We start from the raw sequence: 22,245 nt of genomic DNA, 5'->3' as shown, positions 1-22,245 counted from the left end.
AATGGTTCCCAAATTTTGCTGCACATTAGAATCTGAGAAGATTAGAACCTGAGGGGATTTTTAAAAGCCCAGATGCTCAGATATATGCCATTAAATTAAATGAGAGCGTTTAGTTATAGGGCCCAGGCAACAGCATTTTAGAAAGATAATTTCTCCTGCATAACGAAGTTGAGAACCAGCACCAGTAACACCTTTTGTTTTTATGAGCATTTATGTTAATCTTTCCAATTACCCTAAGAAAGAGGATTATATTTCACAGATGAGGAAAAGTTCAAAGGGGCCAAATATGTTGTCCGGGCTCTTAAAATTACAACACAATGAAACTGGAATTTGAATGCAGCAATTTAATTACAGAGTTGGCATGCTGAAATTTTATGCAGTGCTGCTACTCTCCAGACCTTTGTCCTCATATCCAGCAGGAAGAGAACAATCCCGTGACAGTGGACTGAGAATTCAGTAGGCATCAGCTATATAAATCACAGTTTTAGTCATACTGTGTGCTCCTAGGTAGAGGCAAGGAAATACAGCTAACTTCTGATAAGACTAATAACTCCAGTTTGGTTGTCACTTCATTTGCTTTGCTGAAGCTTTCTTAGTCTCAAAGTAGCAGAGACAAGACTATAGTTGGACAGAATTAAATTTATTGTGTGACTTAGCCACTAAGCATCTTCAGTCATAAATACCAATAGCAAAGCAAGTCTGGAATCACTGGTAGGATGGTAGTAGTTACGGAAGGGAGGCGTGCTAGGTAGCCTTGGGAGACAGTGCTCTTTCCATATAGTTATAGCTGGCTTTATGTGTCAATCAATGCTGCCTCTCTGATTAATGGCAGAACTATATATTCTTAAACCATGCTGATTTCTGTCCTTACAATCCCAGGCAGACTTATACTATTTCAGGTTTTTGTCCTGTTCAAATTAGGTGGGCCTGAGAGACACGTTGACATTCACATAACCCATGGACAGATTTATCGATTGCTAGATGAGTTGATAAAATACTTGATATTATCAAAATGAGTTGATAAAAAAACACATAAGAGGAAATGTCAACAGTGATAAAATCTGAATAAGGTTAATGTTTGAGTTATTAGTGTTAGACCAACCAACATCAATTTCTATATTTTAAATATTCTATAAATCAAATATCAGAGAACATTTGGTCAAAGGCACATGGGGCCTCTGGTATTTTTTGTAATTTCCTGTGATCCCTACACAATTTCAAATATTTAATCAAGCCATGAAAGTCTAGGATAATTTTGATATTTCTTTAAATAACACCTTACGGAGCTCCGGCCATAACTCAGTTGCTAGAATGCTTTTCTGTTAAACACGGTGCTCTGAATTCCATTTCCAGCAATGCATGCAGCAGAAATTCTACCACTTGGGAGGTGGAGGCTAGAGAATCAGAAATCCAAGGATACCCTCACATGCGTACAGAACTTGAGCCCAGTCTGGGCCACACAGGACCCTGGTGTACATAAATAAAAGCACTTTTCCAAAGTAGTCTCGCTTCCTTTTCTTCCACAAATAGTCTGAAACTGGGTATACCAATGCTCTTTTAGATAGGTCCCTGGATTGACCTCTTGCATGCAGTAGTGTTGTCCATGTGTCATGACTAGCAGGTGCAGATCTCTAAGGGCTTATAGCTATGGGAGCAGTTTGTTTGCCAGTTGAGCATAGTCTCATCATATGCATTACAGATTAGCAGATAAGCAGGGCAGGGAGAGTAGAAGGAAAGCCATGGGGTATGAACATCAAAACATTTGAAGGAACAGAATGGCTTGGTCAAAACAACACTTGAGCATAAGAGAAGATGAACCGGGGCTGGAGTACGACAGTCTAGATACGATTTTCTGCTCACTAAAATCAAGAGCTGTGGGTTTGCCTTGCAGGCTCTATATCAGTATTATTAGCAGTTCCCTACCTGAGTGTGTATCTTCTCTCTCAAACTAAATTCAAATGCCCTAATAAGATGGTCCAAGTTTAGTTCACTCGTGTAATTTTTGTAACTCTTAGATGTATGCCTTATTATACTTGCTAGGTATTCAGTAAATGTCTCCCAGGCATGACTGATAAAATACAAAAAATGCAACTGGTTTGCCCTTTCTAAATTATCTGGAGCTCAAATGTAACATAGGGTAGGGATTTGTGTTCAGGAAAAGAGAAGTAGCAGGTAAAAAATAGCATACATACCAACACCAACCCTGAGCTCCCTTTGCATTTGGTTTTGGTGACAAGTTTTGGCAATGTCCTTTCCATCTTGAAACCCGGGCCATGCCCATGATGGATGGGTACCTTTTGAAGACAATGCACCTATCCCTAATGAATTTGACATTCTGCTTGCTCACTTCTACCTCTGGCTTTACTGGAAACTTGCAAAGATGTTTTCCTTCTTCACCACTTGTTTCTCAGGACTCTGATTTACAACAGCGTGTAGATTCAGGAGTGACCTGGCAGTGATGGATAAGGAACTATTTAAAGAGTACATTGTCTCCCAGATTTGGGAGGCATACTTTATCTGAAGGAGTAGACACCAGTTTACCTATTGAAGAGTATTCTCCTTCCACTGTTCATCATTTCAGATGATTGGGTGTGGGGATGGGGGTACTTCTGTTCCTGATAACCTTATTATGTGTTTATCAGGAGCAGACACTGCCCAGGTTGTCACGACAACCAGCAATGATTCAAAGCTTCCCTGAAAGGTCTGTATCTCTGGCAAATAATCAGCCTTTAGCTCTCAGCAGATGCTGAACTGAGCAACCAATCACAGGTGAGCTGAGAAAACATGACATCATAGTCCGGCTGGTCCAAAAAATTAATTTTTGTTTTTTTATTTTTTTTCATTGATTCATTGTCCCCTAGATTTCTAGATATCTCCCTCTCCCTCCCTCCTCTCTCTCTCTCTCTCTCTCTCTCTCTCTCTCTCTCTCTCTCTCTCTCTCTCCCTCCCTCTCTCTCCCTTCCTTCTCCTCCCTCACTCCTCCTTCTCCCCCTCTGATGACTCTCCACCTCTTCCCATTTCCTCCTTCTCTCCTTTTCCTCCCTCTCTCTCTGCTCTCCCCAAGGGAGCATGCAAGCAAGTACACACATATACACCACAAATTCCTCACAAACTACAACAGAACCCAAGTTTTTCACTTGCAATTCACTCTACAGTTTAACTTAGGTTCTCCAAGGGCAGTGATTGGGAGTGCGAGGGAAAGGAATGCATAATGTGATTTTTTGGGGGGAGAAAAGTCAAACAGAGCATTGGCTCAATTAATTAACATGGTTTGATATGTAGGACCATAGTGGAGGCAAAGGTAATTAACACCAAGTCAAAGAAGAGAAACTTCCTCCTTCTCTTATTAATTCACTCCAAGCCGCCTGAATTTCATAGTCGTCTACTTTTCCTCCACTGACTACCTCACAAAGGGAGGAGTGCAGAAGCAGTGGACATTTGAATCCTCTCAGGTTCTGCAAGGCAGGCCTCTAGTGTGAGCAAATTATAAAAAACAAAGGTTAGGACCCACCTTCTGTTCCCAAATGCATATTTAGGAATGACGTGTAAGTGTGGCCTCATCAAATTGATTAAGGAGGTGTGTGTTTCTGAAATCCATTAGGTTTGCTTTTATGTCATTAGCCATTTGCATTCATACAACATTTCAGAGATAGGCAAAGTGAATTTGATGGAGGAGAAAACTAAAACCTGGGGAAATTGGAATCTTGTTCAAGGGTTTGTGTAACTCTGCCCTCAGGAAGATGTTGAGGATTCTCTCTATTGTAACGGCGTAAACGAATGCAGACAGATTGTAACAATATATATATAGTTTAATGTCAAAATAGACTTACAGAACCACCGTTCCAGCGGAGACCAGGAAAGCAGAAGCAGCGGCTGGGAGCATGCTAGCCAAATTTATAGGCAGACATTAGCCCGAGGCGAACACGCCCCCCAAGGGGCGGGACTTATCCCTACATCTCCCCTTTTTGTCTAAATAAGACAGAACCGAACCAAATACAACTATATACAATAGCAACAAATAATAAATATAACAAACAACATTGAGAACAAAAGCTTTGCTAAACATTCTATCTCAAGGAATCCAAATAATGTAGAGAGTAACTACAATTATATAATCTTCAACTCCGTCAAAGATCTGAGAAGGGAATAAACACTACTCAACAAACGAGATATATGCAAAATGTGCAACAATTGACAGAGACAACTGACTACCTGGGCAATCACCCAAAGTCTCATTTGCAATGTTGAGTCAACCAACTTTGGCTAAGGCCTAACATAACTGACATACCATTATTAAAGGCAAGGAACTTTTCAAAACTATCTTACCCTGTCTTGGCAGGATATGACAGTCCTGTTTTATCTATTGATGCATGCTCTGTATCTCTGTCAGTGGTTGAGGTATGGGCATTTCTTTGCCCAAAGGCCAGTTCTGCCAAAAAGAAAGGCTCCAGGTGGAGTGTCTTTGGTGCTCAACATTCTCTCTGGAATAGAGCGGTGTTGCCAGGAGCAATTGTGTCTCACTATCACGAAACTCTGAGTTAGATTAAAGGCCATTTTCTACAGCTCTTTGAAGAGGTTGAAGATTATCTATCTATACTGAGTATGATCTCTATATATCTAGAGAACCTGATTAGTCTAATTATAAATGACAAACTAAGATGACTATTTATCTATATAATTCTCAATATCTATCTAACTTAAAGACCAAGACAATAAACAACTGTGTAAAAAATGAGGATAATGACCTCTAAATATAAACACTGTACAAATATACATTGCAATATGGTAAATATATATCAATACACAAACATTATATAAGTATCTTAATCAGAGTTAGAAATGTACACTGCAATATGGTAAATATATACAATATATATTTATCAATACAATATATGTCAATACATAAAAAATGTTTTAAACAGAGATAAAAACATGCATACATACAATAGTCAATATAATTTAACTTTGTATCGATATACAAGAATCGATACCAATAATTTTGTCTAAAAGCAGTAACTCACAGTTATAAATCTATCATCCCATCATTCCCTCTTTTTTTTTCAAAATGATCCCTGAGCTTATAAAATTCCTCCCCCAACCTCCCAACCCCTAAATGATGTCTCTAAACCCAGGGGTAAATTTTACTGGGAGAGGGGACGTCGTCCTCTAGAATTACTTCCAGCTGTCATGGGGGCGACGTTCTTTCTGGGGGATCCTGTGAAAGTAAAATGATGGTTAAATTTCAAGATCAATGTCTTTTAAAATTGCAAATAGTCTCTGAGTATTTTGTGGAGGTCTGGCCAGAATGTTGTACAAGATGTGCACCATTTCAGCTAACCAAGTTGGGATCGTCTTGTGCAGCTGGTATCCAAAACAGGTCTTGTAGTAGCGCTATCAGTATCATGACATCATATCAACCAGGTAGAGTTGTTGCTGTGGGGCCCCATCTTCTTCCTGGAAACTTCAAATGTCACTTCAGGAAAAACTCATTGTTCATTATGAAAAACTTAAACATTAATCATATAGACATACATATATATATTCAATGAAAGGCATGATAGATATATTCAATGAAAAGTATGATAGATATGGAGAAAAGCAAAGATGTTTTCTAAACTCATATTTCTTTCTGTCCCATATCATGGCTCTTGACATGAGACAGAAACTCCAGAAACTCTGGATTTTTCTCTTACTAACAGGCTTGGAATTGGAGAGGGACTGAGCCAGAGTCCAACTTCAAAACCAGCTCTATATATTTATAAAGAAATGTTTAATAAGACACACACACACACACACACACACACACACACATATATATATATATAAATTAATACTTACAAAATGTGTCCATCCATCAGTAATTAAATATTCAGGGTCCCTTAATTTCTTTGAAGATGAGTATTTTCCTGTGGAGATAAGAAAAGTACCCTGCCTCCAACCTATCTGTATTTCTTACCATCAGTATGCTCGCCATCCTTGTGAATGAATTGCTATTTATCCTTTCCAAGTGGCTTCTCTTCTTCAAACCGAACCTTTATTAATTTTGACGGTATCCACAATTTTTCCTCACCTGTGGAGATAAGAGCAAAACCCCTTCCCCAACGTAGCACATCTCCTGGCTTCCATGGTGAGGTCAGCACATCCTTGAAATAAACTGGTTGATTTAGTTCACTAGACTTTTCCATTATCCAATGTCTTTCTGCAGCCTTTGTTCCCTTCTCATTAGCGTTGAGAAAATTCAAGGTTAACAAAGCATTATGTAACCTATTTCTGGGGGTGTTTTCCACTCCTTTCTGTTTGTTCAACATATCCTTTATAGTTCGATTTGATCTTCCTTTGACTGCTCGACCTGTAGGGTTGTATGGTATACCTGTAACATGCTTGATATTGTAATAATCAAAAAAACCGTTTCATTTTCCTAGAAACATAAGCAGGACCATTATCTGTCTTTATTTGTGTAGGTATACCCATGATAGCCATGACTTCTAATAAATGAGTGATTACTGAATCTGCTTTTTCTGAACTTAAAGCAGTTGCCCACTGAAAGCCTGAATAAGTGTCAATGGTGTGATGAACATATTTTAATTTGCCAAATTCTGCAAAGTGGAACACATCCATCTGCCAGATTTCATTCCTATGGGTTCCCTTTGGATTAGCCCCTGCAGGCAGTGGCGTTTGGTTATAGAAAGAGCAAGTAGGGCATTTCTTTACAATCTCCTTAGCTTGTTGCCATGTCATTGAAAATTCTTTCTTCAAACCTTTGCTATTAACATGATGTTTTTTATGAAATTCAGAGGCTTGTAGCACACTGCCAATCAATAATTGATCAATTTCTGCATTACCTTGTTGCTAGAGGACCTGGCAGACCCGTATGGGATCGGATGTGTGTTATGTACATAGGGCAAAGCCTGTTCCTGATCAAATCTTGAACCTGGAGAAACAATGAGGTTAGTTCTGTATCATCAGGTATAAATTCAGCAGTTTCAATATGTAAAATAACTCTTTCTGCGTATTATGAATCTGTAACTATATTAATAGGTTCTTTAAAATCCCTTAGCACCATAAGAATGGCATATAATTCCGCCTTCTGGACAGAATTATATGGGCTTTGTTCCACCTTACCCAAGTCTTCTGATTTGTAACCTGCCTTCCCTGATTTATTGGCATCAGTATAGAATGTACGGGCTCCAGTTATTGGAGCATCACGGATGATTCGAGGAAGAATCCAAGAAGTTCTCTTTATGATGTTAAGCCTCTTGCTTTTTGGATAGTTGTTATTATTGTTTCCCAAAAATTAGCACAAGCTCTTTGCCATGGTTCATTATCTTCCCATAATTTCTTTAGTTCATCAGCAGTGAAAGGCACTATAATTTCTGTTGGGTCTATGCCTGCTAGTTGACAAAGTCTCAGCTTGCCTTTTATAATTAACTCAGAGACTTTTTCCACATAAGTTTTCAGTTTCTTACATGGTTTATGTGGTAAAAAGATCCATTCCAGAATAATATCATCTCTCTGCATTAAAATTCCTGTAGGAGAAATTTTTGATGGTAGTATGATGAGAATACAATCGAGCTCTGGATTCACCCTGTCCACATGTGCCTGTTGTAATTTTTCCTCAATCATTGTCAGTTCCTTTTCTGCTTCAGCTGTTAATTCTCTGGGACTGTTTAAATCTTTATCACCATCCAAGGTTTTGTTCAAATGAATTATTAGATCAGGTGTTATTCCAATAGCTGGTCATAGACTGGAAATGTCTCCTAACAGTCTTTGAAAGTCATTAAGAGTCTGTAGGCGATCTCTCCTAATTTGTGCTTTTTGTGTCTTAATTTTTTGCAAACATATTTTATAACCTAAATAATTAACAGAATCTCCCTTCTGAATCTTTTCAGGAGCGATTTGCAATCCCCATTTAGGTAAAAGTATCTTTATTTCTTCAAACAGTCTGTTCAAGGTATCCATGTTTGAATCGGATAACAAAATGCCGTCCATGTAATGGTATACTATAGATTTGGGAAATTTCTTGCGTATTATTTGCAATGGTTGGTTCACAAAATATTGGCACAGGGAGGGGCTATTTAACATACCCTGGGGGAGAACGGTCCAGTGGTACCTCCTCGAAGGTTGAGAATTGTTATAAGTAGGCACTGTGAAGGCAAATTTTTCTCTATCTTCTTTTTGCAAAGGTATAGTGAAAAAACAATCGTTTAAATCAGTAACTATGAGAGGCCATCCTTTTGGTAATAAAGAGGGCAAAGGAATTCCAGATTGCAGAGGGCCCATAGGTTGAATAACCTTGTTGATGGCCCTGAGATCTGTCACCATTCTCCATTTACCTGATTTTTTCTTAACCACAAATACAGGAGAATTCCAAGGGCTGGTAGATTCTTCTATATGTCCAGCATCTAATTGTTCTTGTACCAGCTGTTCTAAAGCCTGTAACTTTTCCTCAGTTAAAGGCCATTGCTTTGTCCATATTGGTTTCTCAGTCAACCATTTCAGAGGCAAGGCTGTTGGTATCTCTGAAAGGACATCAATTGTTTGTTCTTGTACAGCCAGAATGGCCGGTTTTCTCCGTTTGTAATATCTTTTAATATTATTCTCAGAAATATAGGCTCTAGAAGTAGCAGGAATGTTAATTTCGGTATTCCATTGTTATAATAGGTCACGACCCCATAAATTCATTGCGATATTGGCTACATATAGCTTTAATTTTCCTATTTGTCCCTCTGGCCCTATACATTCAACCCATCTCGTGCTCTGCCTTACTCGAGATAGGGTTCCAATTCCCAGGAGCTGAACATTTACATTCTGAAGAGGCCAATACGGATGCCAAGATTCTGGGGTAATGATGCTTACATCAGCACCTGTGTCCAGCAGGCTAGTAATAAAAATGCCATTTACATACACTCTCAGTTTAGGTCTTTGATCATTTATAGAAGTTTGCCAAAACACACGTAACTTATCTTTCTGATCATTATTGCTTGTAACAGTAGGCATGGGGCTTCCTAATTGTCCTGATGAGGCACGTTCTCTGCAAAAACTGGAAATGACTGAACCATGTTTGCCATGGGGGCCTGTGAGGCCCCCCTCATGTTTCCCGACTGTATCAGGTTGCCTTGTCTATCTCTTGTAGACCTGCATTCATTCATCCAATGTCTGCCTTTTCCACATCTTCTACATAAACCTGAAGGCTGAGTCCTCCTATTTCTGTTATTTCTAGAAGATGCATTATTATTATTATTTCTGAAAGATGCATTATTATTATTATTATTTCTGAAAATCCGTTGTCTACAATTCCTTTTCATATGACCCATTTTGCCACAATTAAAACATTTGGTATTCTGGTGTCTCCTTTTACCATTGGAAATTGCTTCTTCTACCCATGCTTCAGTGCCATAATCAAATGTATCAACATTGAGTGTATGCAAGACCCATTCTTCCAAGGGCGCTGATCTGAGCTTTAAATGACCCAAAATCCTTTTGCATTCCACATTTGCATTTTCATAAGCCAAAGACTCAATCATTATGCGTCTTGCTTCTGGGTCAGATATCCCTATTTGTACAGCCTTAGTTAATCTTTGTAAAAAGTCACTAAAGGTTTCTCTCTGACCCTGTTTAAATCTAACAAATGATTCCATTCTCTGTCCTGGGTCTTGTACCCTGTCCCAAGCCCTTAAGGCTGCTGTAGTACACATGGAGAGTGTGTTTTCATCCAAATTAGCTTGTTCCTGAGGATTGGAAAAGAGCCCTTCACCTAGAATTTGATCTAGGGAAATGTCAATTCCCTTCGCTTTTTCCTGCTGTTCTAAGAGTCTAGCCTCTTGCCTGAATAAGCATTTCCATTTCAATTGCGGTCCACTCTCGAGTACCGCAGAGCTCAGCTGGAGCCAGTCCGAGGGGGTTGCTCTGCTTGTTGTGGCCCAAGATCTTAGCATCTCTTTAACAAAAGAGGCTTGCATCCCAAAAGTCATGACAACCTGTTTTATTTCCTTGAGATCATTCATACGGACAGGCTCCCATGTATCCTCCTTGATGACCCTAGGGTTTTTGGAACCAATCACCTTCTCTGTTGTTATTACTGGAAAGGCAGGTAGAGCTGTAGGTAGAGCTTTGTGGAAATTGTCCCGGAGAGACTTACCCACAGATGTAGTTAAAATTTGCCTTTTTACCCTTTGCTCTTCTTCATCAGAATTTAGAAATTCCTCAATCTTTTCAATTCTATTCACAATTGCCTTCTGCAATGTCTGAATCTCCTGTCCAGAATTATGTTCCAAAGCCTTCATTGAGGATTCTAAAGTATGAAGTTTGTCCGTTAGAGATAACATCCCATCTTTGGACATAATTTTTATGGCATAAACCGTGCCTTCTTGTATTGACAATCTTTCCGCCAATCTGTCATAAGCTTTAGACAAAATCCGATTGTCACATTCAGCAGTTTTGATTCTCTCAGTTAATGTTTCATTTCCTACAGAAAGGGACTGAATCTTATTGTCCAAATCAGCTGTTCCCTCTTCCATAGTAATGAATTTCTCCTTAATATCAGCCACTAATGTTTCATTTCCTACAGAAAGGGACTGAATCTTATTGTCCAAATCAGCTGTTCCCTCTTCCATAGTAATGAATTTCTCCTTAATATCAGCCACTAATGTTTCATTTCCTACAGAAAGGGACTGAATCTTATTGTCCAAATCAGCTGTTCCCTCTTCCATAGTAATGAATTTCTCCTTAATATCAGCCACTAATGTTTCAGTTCCTACAGAAAGGGACTGAAGCTTACGATCCAGATCAGCTATTCCCTCTTCCATAGTAATGAATTTCTCGTTAATATCAGCCAGTAATATTTCAGTTCCTACAGAAAGGGACTGAAGCTTACAATCCAGATCAGCTGTTCCCTCTTCCATAGTAATGAATTTCTCCTTAACATCAGCCTGGAGAACTTCAAACTGATTGTTGAGAAGATTGTTATCAGCCTGGAGAACTTCAAACTGATTCTTGAGAAGATTGTTGTCATTCTCAATTGTTTTTAAGCGTTCAATCTCTGCCTTAAGAATCCTGGATTCGTCTCGTAAAGACTTTATCATATTTCTATTATCAAACCATTTGGTGCCAATGAAAACTACGAATCCCAGAAGGATCCATAGATGTGGGGTGATAGACACCTCTTGTAAAATCTCCCACATGGTACAATTAAAAAAACTGTTAAATTCTTGAATACTAATGTGTTCAGACATTTTATTTATAAAAGAAAAAATTTTTTACCTGCTATGATCGGTTCTTGCCAGTGGTGGTCTCTGTGTTTTTGGAGCCTGTCCTAGAACTAGCTCTGTAGACCAGGCTGGCCTCGAACTCACAGAGATCCGCCTGTCTCTGCCTCCCGAGTGCTGAGATCAAAGGCGTGCACCACCACTGCCTGGCTGGTCTCGAACTCACAGAGATCTGCCTGCCTCTGCTTCCCAAGTGCTGGGATTAAAGGTGTGCGCTACCACTGCCTGGCCGGCCTCAAACTCACAGAGATCCGCCTGCCTTTGCCTCCCAAGTGCTGGTATCAAAGGCTTGCGCCACCACTGCCCAGCCAAGTCACTTTGTATCAGACCAAATCTGCTGCTGTGGCAGCTTTTGTTGAAAAACCGCAGGTACTTGAGTTTCTGCTAATTCAGGCAGTGGGGTTCCGTTGCAAACTTAGCCAAGGCAGGCACAATGGGCCTGTGTGGCTGAGTATGTCTCGGACTTGGCACTGGGGCCGGAGTCACAGAGTCACGAACTAAAAAACAGCACCCGGGAGGGTGCTGTGTTAGCTAGCAGGCTACCCGCTTGAGTCGGGGGCAAAAATAGCCCCACGTTGGGCACCAAAATGTAACAGCATAAACGAATGCAGACATATTGTAACAATTTATATATAGTTTAATGTCGAAATAGACTCACAGAACCACTGTTCCAGAGGAGACCAGGAAAGCAGAAGAGGTGGCTGGGAGCATGCTTGCCAAATTTATAGGCAGACATTAGCCCAAGGCGAACACGCCCACCAAGGGGCGGGACTTATCCCTACACTCTACCTCACAGTCTCTGGTTTCTCAGACTCACCTCTTGACATGTCTAAACTCCCTGTATTTTTCTTGCATGCAATCAACAAAACAGCCTGCTGCAGGAGAGCTGCAGCTACTAATAATGGGGGCAGGGATGCAAGCAGAAAGAGGGTCAGCTTTAGTGACTACCATATACAGCAATACTCAGACACTCTTCCTAGCTAATGCTGCACACCATTTACTGAGCAAGTTTGGTTAGGAGGGTAGAATATAGAAGTGCATCTAAAACAACAACAACAAAATAAAAGATTAAAAAGATGAAGAAAGAAAAAGAGAGAAGGAAACAGAAAAGGAAAGAGAGAAGGGGGAGGGAGAGAGAAAAATTCTACATTGAAGCACTGTAAATTGAAGAATGTTTAAATAAAACACACATACATATATGTCATAATTTACCTCATTAATGCCTACAGTCACCCTGTGTTTGCTGTATGTAATTCCAATGTAAACACACACACACACACACAATTTTTAACAACCATAAAATTAAAGCATCCATATTGTCCTGCAATTGTGTTTTACTCAAAAAAGTGTCGAAGCATGCTTCTTATTTTAGCTTATAGGAAACCACCTGGTGATTTTTACCTGGTGTATAATATTTTAAAATATGTGTATGATATAATTGGACTATTTTCTTTTTAGAGTCTGAGGTTTTAGGAAATGATGGTTATCTCTAGTACCTTGGTGTTGGTGATAATCTCGAGACTTCATATGTATCTCCAGAGTCGTGCAGCAATGATTTTTTTGACCTGTGCATCCTCTTCCAGTGCATTCAGACTTTGAATGAGAAGTTAAAAAATTCAAGAATAGCTACAGCTGTAGCACACACGTGTAATCCCAGCACTTGGGGGGGCTGCAGCAGGAGCCTAGAGGATTAAGGAGGCGGTTTGAGGTCATTTTCAAGTAAGTGGTAATGTTGAGGCCAGTCAGAGAATCTGGCTGGAGAAAACAAAAACAGCAGCAACAACAAAAACAAGCAACAGCAACAAAAACCAATGAACTCCTATGGAGGGACATTTAGGTTCCCTTTTATGTGACATTTATGCTCTTACATTAGAGCAAACAATGAATATTCTTGAGCATATCTTGGTATGTTGCCATGAAGATATCTTTAAGCATTTTCTTTGATTTAGGATTGATAGGTCAAATGACATGAAATTATAAATTTGGTAAATATTAGCAACTCGTCAGTCCCATCAGTGCTACGGTATATGGATATGAGACTGTGCAATGTTTCTTTTTTGTTGTTGATTTGTTTTTTTGAGACAGGGTTTCTCTGTCACTTTGGAGCCTGTCCTGGAACTTGCTGTGTAGAGCAGGCTGGCCTTGAACTCACAGAGATCTGCCTGCCTCTGCCTCCAGAGTGCTGGGATAAAAGGCATGCGCCATTGCTGCCCAGCCTGCAATATTTCTTTCGTCTAGGCTTTGAATATAAAGTAAACACTCCATGTCCTCCATTCCTATCATGCTCTCAAATTGCCTTATACTGTGATCTAAAGGACCTGGAAGTCAGTGCCCTGGTGACTTCAAAGCCCTGGGATTTTACTGTTCATTCTATGACATTCAGATCATAATGCTTGCTGAAGTGAACTGTTGCGGTTATTGTGGTCATTGAATGACCTGAGAAGTGAATGGGGGTGGAAAGGGGATAGTTGGGGCTGGGAGAAGGAGAGGAACTGGAGCTAGTAGGTCAGTTTTTTAAAAAAAATAAATCAAAAAGCCCTGGAAAAATGGTGAGATACAAAGAAGGTTTGTAATCTGAGAAACATGATACAAATTCTATTGGTTCTCAAGGTTGTATTTTTGAGCCAGAGAACATCCAAGCAAGGAAGGAACAGATAGTGGGAGTTTGGAAGAGAAAATTGCACACCAATAAAATATTAAGCTTGTATAGTTTAAAGTCCTTTCCTTCCTCTATATTCTTGGAGAATAAGCCACACTGGTAGCAAAGACTATCTTTGGGTATCAAGAATAACACAGGTTAATACCTTTTTACACGGGGATCCAAGTCTTTCATGCTGGGTGTAGAGTCTTGTTTGAATGACATTACTGTGCTTCAGTTTGTCAAGACCTAAAAGGATTTTGCCCCCCATTTACACACACATGTGCACGCGTGTGCACGCACACGCTCACACACAAAAAGAGTGAGGAAATCACTGGGGAAAGAATAAATACACACATGAAACGTTTAAATAACCATGTGAAGTGACTATATAAATAGCTCTAAGTTATACCTGAGGTATATGTGGGGATTAGAGTGAAATCAAATACCTTTTAATTACAATTGAAATCAATACCCCAGAAACCATAGCTGAATCATTACCAGGAAAATCCAGTTATGCTTCTTCTTTTTTTTTTTTTAAGTATTTGGGTTTAAAGTAACCCAAATAAAAGCAATTTACAATACGATGCGTTACCATTAAGCAAATGACATTTAGATCAGTATTTTTTAGATTACTTCCACCATTATGTATAAAAAAAAATCAATGTGATGTAGTTACTTTTTTAACCCCAAAGTTAATTACAAAAGTATCTGTAAAGTCATTGTAAGCAGAAGCATCCTGATTTCAATCTATTAAGCAAGAATGAGAGAGTGTGCGTGTTGCATTAGAAGGCAACCACCAGGATGTGTTTTAAAAGCTATTTTAAAACACCCCATTTTTAAACAGCACTTACCTTGTGTAGTTTTTCCTTATAAATTCAGTGCATATTTTCCACAGCCATTAATGCCCTGCTTAATTTTTATTAAGCATTCACTTCAGCATATTAGAAAATCCATGGGCTGTGTACTCAGATTTAGATACAAATTCCTGCTCTACTACTTTCTACAGTCTTCATAGAACACTTACGTAGGCATACATACATATTTTTATTGAAGGAAAATGCGGCAACACCATCCTGGTGTAAATTTCTGAGTCCCCGTCTTAGTCTTCCCTGTTTTGTCGTAGGTTAGTCATTGTTCTTTCAGTGCCTGATCTTAGTCAAAATGAATCAATAACCCCGCCCCCAACACACACACACACCTTTCTAGGGTTGTCTCTGGTTAATCCAGAGATCTTTTGTGTGATTCTTCCTCAGAGGATGTGGGAAAAACATGAAAAGTAAGTCTTGGTGTTAAAATACATTGTTTTGTCATTGTGAAGGAATGAGGTTCTCATGCAGTGTTGAGAAAATCAAATCAAAAGGACATTGGGTATAGTTATCCTTTATTCTGGCCTTTCATTTTTGTGAAAATACATTTACCTTTATTTTTTAAAAGAAATTCAAAAGTAGAAAAGAAAATCGCCTCTAAACCCCACCACTTTAACCTAACCATTAAGATTTTGCCCTCTCCTCTTCTGTGTTTGGGAGGCATATTTTACATCGTCATAACTCGAACATACAGAGTATTGAGCAGTCTGTTGTCTCATTGCAGAGATATGGCATACTTTATATAATCTGCCAAAACTTTAAGAAGGGTGGATTTGGGAGTAGGAAGTGAAGATTTGTGAAGGTAGATTTGAAACGATTTAGGACACCTGTCAAAATCTGAACCTTCTGGTAAAGATGAGAGAAATCGTTAAAGATGTTAGGGAAAACGTGAACAAGGGGAGCGATGTGAAATCAACGCACTCAACTGGAAGTAAAAGAATTATTTCTTTTGTATAATGCCACCTGTTTTGAAACGTACCTCCCATGTGTAGAAAACTATTTTCCCTGTCTAATTTCACCTCCACATCTCTCCCTCTTAGTTTTCTATGTCACCTACTAGGCTGACAGGTGGTGTCCCAAATCCAAACCATTTCCTCCAGAAAGCCTGCTCCTGTCGATGGATTCCCTGGCCTGGAAATTTATCTCAAAGTCTAGTGTTCTTAAGGCTGGCAAGCAAGAAAGATGCATGAAACGTCCCCTCCTCACTCTTGCCTGGTGCCTCTTTCTCGATGGCTCCACCTTCCTCTTTATACAATCCCGACAGTGTAGAAGTTTCCATCTCCTTTCCCTCTCCTTTCTCCCCCTTTCACTTTCTCCCCCCTCCTAGGGCGCTTCCTGCCTGGAAACAAAAGATTGGTCCCCAGTAGCCCACTCAGGGCGATTTTACTTTCATGCTCACCATCTGATTGGCCTAGGTACGGTGCAGAGCCCAGGTGACGTCATAGCAAAGAAGAGCTAGGGAGCGGTTGCTGAGCAGAGGGGTTCTGTAGCAGGCGGGCAGCTGTGGCTGCAGTCTGGGGTCTTACACTGGGGGCTGCAGCTTTTCCCCTCTGGGAGTGAGCGCACTGGGCGAGAGAAGAGCCGTGGGGGGGGGGGGGGGAGCCGGCTGGGCCCCGGGCTGCGGCTGCGGCCGGCCGTTGGGCTGCAGCTCCCCAGCCCAACTGTCAGCGTGCTTGGAGGTACTGGAAAGGTCTTGGCAGGGTGGCTGGACCCTTGACAGGTAAATCTTGTGACTTCTGTACTGTACGGGGTTAGCTCGGGGTTGGGGAGGCTCCTGGGCAGATGTTCCTTCCTGTGTCCCCCTCCTGCTCCGGATGCGCCCCAGCTTTGACTCTCTTACATGGCAACGGTGCCCAAGCTGTGGGACCCAGCTCCCAGCTTATGATGGGGTTTGCCTAGGCAGATGAGTGGGTGTGTCCGGGCTGGTCCTCAAGGACCCAGGCTTCTTCCCTTGGCTAAACCCAGGATTAGTTTATTGGGGCTTGGGCTGCGTGGGGCAAAATCTGCCCTGAAAGCTGTGTCAGACTGTAATTCTCCTACCATCTACCCCCATCCCAGCCACAGTGTTGACAGCAGCCCTCTAGAGAAGGGGAGGGGGTGTGGCCACAGTCTGGCCAAGTCCGCATCAGAACTACCCAACTGAAACATAAAAGTACCAATTTTCTTAAAAAGAGCCTTCCTTTCTTTTATTTTTTTTCTTTATCCCCCTCCCCTTTTCACATGGGGGGATGGTAATAACAGGAGGACTCTTTTTTTCTTCTTTTTCTGTGGGACTGAATGGATTCAATAAGGTCCTTAGAAAAGGCTGGCGTCCCCTGTTGGCCCCTGTCTTTGTCTGGGGAGTAGGGTCATTGGGTTTACTGCTTCCTCCCTTTCGTGTCCCTTTTGGCTCCGAGGAGACACTGCCCTCAGTTTGTAATTGGCATACTTCTGAGTGAACAGAACATTTTAGATTTTGGCTCTGGTAGGCTTTTCCTTTCCTTAGGTGATGGTTGAGGGCAGGGTGAGGGTTGGGCGGGGGTTGTAGGTGGTTCTTCCCCAAGGAGGGAACTGGGGGGGGGGGCTCCGTTGGATTTTGTTAGTTTGTTTTTTGGTCCCATCTCCCATAATCCATTCCAGATTATAGACTTGAGGTTTCTGGGCTGTATGGGCCGTAGAAGCAGAGAGAAAGGTGAGTGGCTTGGCTTTGGGAAGCATGATGGGGGTGGTTGCAGTATACTATATTTTGAAAAAAAGATGGCTTTCCCCAGGGAAGCCCTTAGCCATGTTAGTTTTGCTCCCCCCACCACATGGTTTTTCAGACTCAAATCCAGGCCAACTGTATGGTTGTCTGAGGTGTTGGAACAGAAGGAGGTGCATTCCTGTTGGCGACAGCACTGTGGCCCTGTTCTGGAATGAGCCAGGTCTAAAAGGTCAGTGTGGTTTTCAGTGGGCCATTTGTAAAATTATAATTGGGCACGATGTGTGATTTGGCACTTGAGCTTCCAATCAGGGGCACCTTTGGGTAAAGGGGCTCACCGTGGTAATGGAAGTAATGGGTGATTAATAGGCTGGCACCTGGGAAGAGAGCCAACTAGCCCTCTTTTTTTCGGGATACAAATGTCGTGTCCACGCAACACACAACATGAAAAGAGTCTGGGAGGTGTGCTGGGCTAAAGCTGACTGCTGGTAATCAAGAATCCAGAGAGACCCCGGATGTGAAGAGGCTCATTCTTTAAGTCTTCTAGCAGACAACTTGTGGTAAGAGCACAAGCAAAGGGCCACGACATGCATGAACATCCTGATCATTCCTACAGGTTATGGGTTTACTTGTTAGTTGGTTGGGTGGGTGGGTGGTTGATTTTTTTCCCCGTTCAAACGTGAAAGTGGGGTATAGAGCAGACAAATCTGCTCTGCGTTTGGAGAAGACTGGGTAGTAGATTTGATGAGAGAAACGGGAAATGGCTGCAGAGTGGAAGGGGTTTGCTGGCAGAGATTCTGCTATTGTGAAGTCGGACTAAGTACCAAGTCAAAGTGAATGACGAGTACTGAAGAAATAAGATCTAGAAATCAGACTGAATAGGCTGGAGCTAATGGTGTAGGTAGGAGAGCGCTATAGAGGATGCAGAAAGACCAGTATCTTCCTAAGAGCCCAGGAGTCCCGGTTTCCCTGGTGACATGGTAACAGAAAAGTTTTGGTAGTCAAGACAGCAGTGACTCAATCAAGGATTCTTTGGGGCTTCTAGCAGTTTAGGGAATCAATAGCATTCCCAGCTGTATAACCCCTTTTTAGGAACCAGAAACTTTAACCAAAGGAATGATAAGAAACTTGATGAGCAGCGGTATAAAAAAAAATCAGTTTTTTCCTTTTAGATAAAGGGAAGGGACTAGGGGTGGGTGAAGGCTAGAGAGGAGAGCAGGGGAGCTATAACCCGAGACTGGAGTCTGACTGCTTTATATGGGTGAATTAGACCCAGGTTTGAGTCAAAAGAGAATCCATGAGGGGTGGGGAAGGGGGAGGTGGGATGGGGGGAGCCTTGTGTCCACTAAGGACTGCAGAAAACTGTTACACTGGAAGGTAAGTGTGGCTTTCCAGGCTTCTGGAGGGCAGCTTAAGTCTTAGCTGGGCACCTTTCCCCGACCCCACCCACACCCACAACCTCACCTGTCAGAAGCTAGGCAGTTCCTTTTGCAGGGCCAGGGTAGACTTCCAGGCCAAATCCCCACTAAATAGCTTTGCCAGCAGGGGGCGGAAAGGTAACTGTAGCGGCGTGGAGGACCCAAGTCCTCCATTTCAGGTGTGAAGCCCAAGCCTCGGATCAACAATCATACATTTACAGTCTGATTCAGCAGTACCAGAACTAAGTGAACCTCCACGTCAGTGTGTTTCCATTTCTCCCCAGAAATGTGGCACTGCCTACTGCACTCTGCAGCGTAGAAGGTACAAGCATTTGCTTGTGATGACTTGAGTCACTAATACTCACAGCCTAACCGGGAGTTTAATTGGAAATGTTAATCAATGCAATAGATCCGTGTCTGATTTGCACATTCGGTCAATTATCTACACGTTGGAACAATCTGTGCTGCACCCAGGGGATGCAACGAGGGGGTAAAACGGTGCAGCTCCAGATGGGACTGGGGGTGGGAAGCAAAATAAGGGAAGTGGACCTTGAAAACCAAGAAGAAATGATCAATTTCCTGATGGAAAAAAGAGTCATCTCCAACATATTTTCACAGAGAGGCCGGATCATGAAGTGGTTGTTGGTTCAGAAGCTCGCAGAGCTGATGGGGGAGGCAAGGTTTTCTGTGGGTTAGAAGGGGGTGGATCTAGAGGGAAAAATCTTTTTGTGGAGTGGGCAGGGTGGAAGCTGGGACAGCATGAACCTCGGAAATCAGAAACCAGGCTGAATGCGTGTGGTACTCGGTGCCCGTTTTCTTGACCTCCAAATGACGGAATTAGACTGGGTGTTCTCTAATCTGGTGGGAACATTACGACCTGGACCATTTTGTACTTGATAGTTAAGATAGGCACTAAAGCACAAGCCCTCCTGCAACAAAAGAAAATAGCCCGTCGTTAGCAGTTTCCGTTTTGTATGCTCTCCAGTTTAGGAAAAGCCAATGCAAAAGAGATACCCACACGTTTCATCTTTTAGCCACATGGCTTCACTTTTATTTCATGTGAATGGGGAGCGTGCAGAGAAGGAGAAGCCCAAATCTGTATTTTCTGGGTTACCTATAAGCCCGGGAAAAGCTCTGCGTGGTAGTTTTCATAGCCAGATCAAAGGGGGGCACTGAGACTCTCTACTATTTTAACTACTGAATGCAGTCCCAAAACAGAAAGGTTTTTTGGTGAAGATAATTATAAAAGGGGGGTGGGGCTGGCTTGGCACAAGGCAGCTTCTTTTCCCTCATCTCTAGCAGAGCCATGAGAAGTATTTGGAATTCTGCACCCTCAACAGACCACTGTCTCTGACAGCACAATATCGCCCCCTAGTGACTATACTTGAGGCACATTTTCTCAGCTTCCCATTGCGATCCCAAGATCCAGCCTGGAAACCAGTACTCTGAAGCAGCTCTTAACAAGCCTGGCAAGCAAAGGCACACTCCTTCTATAAAGATTGAAGGAGGCTCCCTTCATAGCACTCTTCTCCAGTATGAGCAGATTTAGAGAGAGGGGCATCACTCTCTTCTCCCTTGCACTTTATCTTCTTTGGGCCTGAAGAAGGATCCAGGAGCTTTCCCCAGAAATCTTTAACGCTGCATAAGACGTTTGCCATGAATGGTTCTGTGGAAGAGGGCACAATTGTCACAAATTCCCTTGATCTCCACCCCAAGGTGATAGTTTTAGTCCTCAGACAGAAATTCTAGGGGGAATAAAGCTAAAATGCAGCAAAGAAAGAGAAGTTAGGTATGTATAAGATATATGCATTCATATCTGCCTAGCTTTCAACAAGAGACTGAGCTACAGGAAGAAAGCAAAGGCTGTGTAAATGCACCGTATACTACAGCTATGCAACACTCACCACTCAGTACAGATGTATATGGCATGGTATAGACATACATGCTGCACACTACAAATTAGACATATGGCATGTGTACGTGCATGTAGCATGGTAGAGATATAATCATATGTAACATATTACAGAAATATAGTGCATATACAATAACATACTGACAAGATAAGTGTACATGACATGATATAAACACAGCACTGCACATATAACACAGTGCAAGTTCAGGACAAATACAACATAGTATAGATGTAACAAATCATATACACATACACATATTATAACACTACAAGTAATAGCACAGATATACATGACCCATAATATACCTCCAGTATGCAAGGGAATTGCTTCTGTGCTGGCTCAAGATACACCATTGGTGGGTTCAAGGCAAACTGCCATGAAGTTACTGTTTGATGTTTCATATGAAGGTATGTGGGGAAATGTGAAGCATACTGAAGGAAAACTTAGAAACATGAGAAATTTTGGTTAGAACAGGCTGATGTGCATGCACACACACAAACACACGGGTGTGCACGCACACACATACACACACCGGACCCTCCTCAAACCTTGCCCCTTCTGGAGTTCTGACAGTTCTTACCACCCCACCTCTCCTCACCTTCTTGCAAAGTGAGTTCCTGCAGAGAGGGAGGGGGCGGCATCACTCAGTCATGCAGTGGGAGGGATTTAGATAGCTACTAAGGGAATACACATGGATGCTACAGATTCTAGGGGACAATTGTGAGGCAAGCCCAGGGAATGGCATATCCCTTCTGCCTAAGAGGTGGAATTGGAGATCATGGGACTTTTCTTGGCTTTCCAAGACTTCAATTTTGCTTTTTCTTTAAATACCCATCAATGTATTTCATTGGGTTAGAGCTCCCTATTCTATTGTCCTCTAATAACGGAGCGCTAGCCTCGATCATGCTCTATTTGAATCTGCATGCAGTTGCTGCTTTCTTTGCAGGGTCAATGTGGTTGTGGGATGGGGTGTTTGTGAGAAGTACATAGAGGTTGCAGGGCTTGGAGTCCTAAAATCAGCCTTTCCCTGGGGAGCCTCAAGTGATTGGAAAATGCAGAAGTTGAGCGTTTAAAGGGACCCTGTCTCTGGCAGAAGGAATAACTGGATGGTAGAGTGACTGACTAGCATGCAAGACACCATGGTTCTGGTTACCGTCTCCAGGATGAGATGGGGGAGGAGGGAGGAGAGGAGGAAAGAGAGAATCAGGTTTCTATCACAATTAGATATAGAAAGCTCTGTGGGGCAAGCAAGGTAAATAGTCATCAAAATAAAACAAATAGTTTATATCCTCTTGGGGAAATTTGGCAAAAGCTGTGGGGAGGCATTTCTTTGATTAAGACAGGCTAGAGGATTCAGTTAAGATCATCAGCAGTTTAGAACCTCCACAGGTGTGAGGCAAAAAGAAACTCAGAGTGTTCTTGCCTAAGTGACTCTCTCTCTCCAGATACCCACCCAAAGAAAG

The 22,245-nt window shown here is 41.7% G+C and overlaps 1 protein-coding gene across 5 annotated transcripts in view; it reads left to right on the top strand.

The window, feature by feature from the left end:
* The window catches only part of Pak3 (p21 (RAC1) activated kinase 3), a 222,359-nt gene that overhangs the window by 87,123 nt on the left and 112,991 nt on the right, over positions 1-22,245 (top strand). For 3 of the 5 annotated variants that reach the window (XM_041645741.1, XM_041645740.1, XM_041645736.1), the window contains exons 1-2: positions 16,245-16,491; positions 17,573-17,683. The exons of 1 other annotated variant lie outside the window; for it this stretch is intronic. The gene's annotated coding sequence lies outside the window, so the exon portion shown is untranslated. Of the gene's footprint in view, positions 1-16,244; positions 16,492-17,572; positions 17,684-22,245 lie in introns of those variants that run through there. One more of the 5 variants, XM_041645738.1, reaches the window with a different exon arrangement.

This window comes from Microtus oregoni, unplaced genomic scaffold, assembly GCF_018167655.1.
Source record: "Microtus oregoni isolate MIOR12 unplaced genomic scaffold, Mior012 000116F_ref0000321, whole genome shotgun sequence".
In the NCBI taxonomy this organism is placed as follows: domain Eukaryota; kingdom Metazoa; phylum Chordata; class Mammalia; order Rodentia; family Cricetidae; genus Microtus; species Microtus oregoni.
The sequence above is the reverse complement of the archived record's forward strand: the minus strand, read 5'-3'. Positions and strand labels throughout refer to the sequence as shown.